Below are 5139 nucleotides of genomic sequence, written 5' to 3' on the forward strand. Positions count from 1 at the left end.
TTGTATTTTATGGACCATGAGTCTAATAATAAAGGCTATCTATCTATCTATGATAGTCATTGTTTTTAAGTTTAGAGAAATCCCAAAATCAAAGGGCCTAAGGACCTAAATTTAAAAAAAAATCCAATATGTTATTTCGGCCTAGAAAAGTTAAATCATTATTGTGAACATGAGCAACTCTCTCTCAAAGCCAGAATTTAGTTATTGGCAGAGGCGGCGTCAGCCAATTTTGCCTGGGCTTCAGAGCCGAATGTTTTTTGAATGTTTTGAGTGCAGCCCCGAATGTATTTGAAAAAATGGCTGACAAACGTGGAACTGGACAATAGCCTATGTAAACCCCCGAAATCATAAGTTGCCTTATTTCATTGTGCTAGAACTCATGGTGGAACTGTAACTTTGTCCACTTTATTTTTCCGAGGCGAATAGAACGTGCAACTACGTGCAGGGTCTGACCTTTCTTCTTCTTCTTTCTTTCTCTTTCTTTAACTGTCTAAGGGTCTGACCATCATGTTGTATTTGTTACTATCACCGAGCAACCGCCTCTAAGTGAGGAAAGCTGTGAAAGGTGTAATTTTCTGAGAAATTAAAGCCATAGACTGTTCAGACCATAGAATGTATTTTGATTAATTTTAACGGTCTATGGTTCAGACTCAATCACATGGAGCTCTAAGTCTGTCAGAAGGTCTGAGATCTACCGGATCGGCAGAGCAATCACGTAATGCACAGCAGGTGCAGGTAGATTATTTTCTGAAATATAGTGACTTTATTCTTGTAATAGCCCATTATCACTTTATTTTTCTCAAAATATCACGTCTCCTCGAAATCTCAGAGAACACAGATATATTTTGAATGTGCACAAAGTTTTGAACAGAAATCTTGGTCAAAAACGCCTCAAATATTACAGTCCAGGGGTGTATTAATTCATTAAAATGAGTAATGTATTATTGAGGTGAATAATTGTCATATGCACATTTAAGGAGGTTACTTCCCCAACAAAAGATGAAAAAGACGGAGAGGAAATTGTGCTAGACTACATGTGTGCTATATGTATAATTAGAAAAGCCGATCTACAAGAGAAGCCTACAAGAAGAAGGCAGCCTTACTGCAAAATATTCCATTATGTTTTTATATTTGGATTGTAATCTATGTTTTGGTTTAAATACATAAATATATATACTGTATATATCCCCAGCATAAATTGATTCATAAAAAGGTAGAAATAGGTGCATAAGAATTCACCAGAATGCAGGAAATTTGTTGAATGTTTAATGCTAAAATAATTCTGGAGGAGGACTGCTTACTGCTTACAAATTAATGTATCAGTAATAGTGATTCAATAATATATATAATGACACATAACACGGAAAGGGCACATTCTGCTAAACTAGTACTTTTTTGATCATTAAATGCGATGCATTTTACTGATAAAATTTGTAGACTGTAGGTTCATAATTGTTACTTTAATTTATTATCTAGACAGGAAAGGACACCTATGTGATGATATGAAACACATCTGTAGCACACAATCTGGCTTCAGTGGCTTGTAATACACATATTTTATTGGTAGATTAGTCAATCCCAGCCCAGTGTTAATAATAAATGTTAGAGTTACAGAGAGCAAAACAACCCTTATCACCTCATAAAAGTTCTCAGACCCCTCCTTGATATAGCCTAAATTAGAGACACAATCGGGCCACAGATGGATTAACCATTGAGTGACGTAAAAGCCATACTGTATTTTGAGTCATGCTTTGCTGAGTCGTGGTATGAAGTATGCAGGTCATGAGAAAATCCTGGACCTAGACAGAGTAAGACATTCATAACAACAGACTAGAGGGTGTTGTAAAACATTCTCTCTGTTGCTTGGGATGTGAGCTTTTCCCTCACATTTAAGGAAAAATCCCAATTGTCAATTAAAAAGGGACTCAGTGATTTTTTTGTTTGATGTTGATGTAGGTTTAACACACCAGCAGAGTCTGCATTGTCTGTGGATAGCCATGGCCACCCTCAGCTTCAGCATCTATGGTGGCAACATTTTTAGAGTTAAACACTTAATTTTCTGCATTCTGGAAATGTCTATGTTTATGTTCATGCAGCAGGTGACAATTCAATGTAAAACTATAATGAAATATAATGCAATAAGGCTCTCAGCAGACATTCTGTGTTGTTTTGAAATATTTATTCTCCTGCAGATCAATTTATCTCATTTAATCATATCAGTCAACACACATGCATAAGTAACTCTCCCTCCTCTTTTGTGTCTGTCTGTGTTGGAAGAAACCTCTTTAAATGAGCCTGTTTGCGTCAATGAATTCATAAATTCCTAAATTCCTTTTAATGAATTCATCAATCAAATCACTGCCGTTTCATAGACACACATGTATCCGCGATTGCACAAGAAACACCTAAAGTTCTTGCATTGACTGGTTTAATAAACCACTCAGAACAGTGCAAAGAAAAAATATTTGTCACAATGTCTCACAGAAAACAGCTCTCTTACTTCCAACAACAACAACAGAGATAGGCCGACGTAAAAAAAAAAAGTGTGTGCATGGTGCAGGATTATGGCTGCCGACGCCACTGCATACAGTAAATAGGTCTTAAAACAGCATCAGCTTTTTTCAGAGTGCACCAGGGGCCTGTTGCACGAAACTAGGATAAGGGATTAAGCCGGGATATTCAAGTTCCTGGATTAATTAGCTTGGACTGGTTGCACGAAACCAGATGAGATTAAGCCCAGCCAATACCCATGGAGATTTATTCTTGCGGCTAGCCTGGTCCAGAGCAGGCTAAGAGCCAGCTAAGATTATCCTGGAGTCTCATGTGTCAAATCGCGGCCGTCTGATCCCAAATAAACGTGTTTAACAGTTATTGCGTTGTCTTCTTCATGTGTTCTGCTTTATTTAATTAACATACATTAGCCTACTTGTCACTTTGTTTTCGCGATTCGATTTAAACCCTACTACAGTTGTTTAGATGTTAGAAATGTTTTGCACTGGCACCCTGATGTGGAGTGGGACTTTTCCCGGTGGGACGGTACTATGTCGAGGCTGCCTGGCGTGCGGCCGCTGCCCGGTGGCTGCTGCCCGGTGCCTGGTGCCCGGTGGCCGGTGGCCGGTGGCTACCGCCTGCCAGCAGACTACGAGTCGCGTCAGTGTCCACTCTCTCTGTAAAAGTAGAGATGAGCAGCGCAGCGTCCGTGTGCTCAGCTTCAGGTTTCTACAGGACGCGCTCCGGGATTAAGTGTGACGATATTAGTAGCGATATTCCCATGATAATAATGGCAGACTGGTCAAGCCAATACATTCATGATTCATGTTCTTGTTGCTTGTCTTCTCTAATGAGGGTATTTGTGTTACTCCTTAATAAGTGGGCCTATTGTTTTTTTGTTATAGCTTACATTGTTTCATAACCTTCCTAATAAGTCTCACATCACCGGACTAATAGTGGCTATATCAGCACGTATGTAGTGTAGTTTACATTCATCACACTGGGACACCACAATGCTCTCTTCATCTTTTTATTTGGTGCGGTCACTTGTCAGAAGAATAAAAAAACATGAATATTGTTTTACATTGCTCACAGCGTGTATTGAGTCATTTACTTTTTCTAGTTGTTGTCCCTTTCGATTGTTGGTATGAACATAATTGTACAAAGAAATAGATATAGCTTATAGAGATTTGGGCATGGTTGTAAAACATGTTCTCACGTTGTGAATAAGGTTTTGAAATTAAGCCTAAAGTCCGTAGGGTCCATTTCCCAGAACATTAGTTCCCTCTCGCTCACTTTTGAGCGTAGATATTTTTAACCCCCCCACACATTCTAGTGGGTCTGCTATGTTGGGCTTTTTTCTCCGTTTGATAAGAGCCGTATTTCCTTTTTGGCATATTCTTCCCCTCCTCGTTATTTTCCATTAGAAGAGGCTGCTCATTGGGTGAAACATTTGGCGCATGCTCTTCTCATCTCTGCATCAGTAAATCTGTGATCGATAACGTGGTCTATTTGAGAAAGCCGTGAACGTGCACTTATCTTGGCTATCTACACCTGGCTCGACATAGCTCCACCTGTTTATCCTGGCTCGGCAAACGTGCAACCGATTAAGCCGCGATGAGCAGATCACACTAAGTCAAGCTGCGCTTTTTCACTCATCCTGGATATCTTTATTCTACTTTCGTGCAACAGGCCCCAGATCTGGATCTTATTCTGGGTAAAGCTAGATCACCTTTGCTTGTGTCAGGGTACAATGGCGTACTCAAATGCATGACTCAAGACAAGGAGTTAAAAAGTAAGTATGTTTATTGTTCAGAGAACAATGCAGGCAACAGTACAAAATCAGCAGGCAGTAGATGTGGTTGAAGGTACAAAAACAAGAGTCTGGTAACGCTGGAAACGAATACCCACTGGGAAAACCGTTGGAAAGGGAGACACTTGAGGTACTACAACAATCTGACAAAGAGCAAGCGAAACAAGGGGAGTGGGGATAACAACTACATACAGGTGACACACATAAGGGCGGGGACAGGTAATCACAACGGCGGGAAAACAGACAAAGACAGGAAGACAAGTGACCAGGGGCCTGTTGCACGAAAGTAGAATAAAGATATCCAGGATACGTGAAAAAGCGCAGCTTGACTTAGTGTGATCTGCTCATCGCGGCTTAATCGGTTGCACGTTTGCCGAGCCAGGATGAACAGGTGGAGCTATGTCAAGCCAGGTGTAGATAGCCAGGATAAGTGCACGTTCACGGCTTTCTCAAATAGACCACGTTATCGATCACAGATTTACTGATGCAGAGATGAGAAGACGCATGCGCCAAATGTTCACCCAATGAGCAGCTTCTGATGGAAAAACGAGGAGGGGAAGAATATGGAAAAAGGGAAATACGGCTCTAAGGGAGAAAAAAGCCCAACATAGCGGACCCGCTGATGTGTGGGGGTTTAAAATATCTACTTTGCCTCAAAAGTGGAGCAGAGGAACTAATGTTCCTCGGGAAATGGACCCTACGGACTTTAGGCTTAATTTCAAACCCTTATTCACAACGTGTGAACATGTTTTACAACCATGCACAAATCTCTATAAGCTATCTTATTCTTTGTACAATTAATGTTCATACAGAACAATCAGAAAGGGACAACAACT

The 5139-nt window shown here is 40.3% G+C and overlaps 1 long non-coding RNA gene across 1 annotated transcript; it reads right to left on the reverse strand.

Annotated features, from left to right (window-relative positions):
* Positions 1-371: 371 nt before the first annotated feature.
* LOC116706391 (uncharacterized) lies at positions 372-592 on the reverse strand. Its single transcript, XR_004336220.1, has 2 exons — positions 504-592; positions 372-453 (listed from the first exon to the last, which is right to left on the reverse strand). It is a non-coding gene; the product is annotated as an uncharacterized LOC116706391 (long non-coding RNA).
* Positions 593-5139: the final 4547 nt, after the last annotated feature.

The sequence above is a fragment of the Etheostoma spectabile genome, chromosome 18, assembly GCF_008692095.1.
Source record: "Etheostoma spectabile isolate EspeVRDwgs_2016 chromosome 18, UIUC_Espe_1.0, whole genome shotgun sequence".
NCBI classification, from domain to species: domain Eukaryota; kingdom Metazoa; phylum Chordata; class Actinopteri; order Perciformes; family Percidae; genus Etheostoma; species Etheostoma spectabile.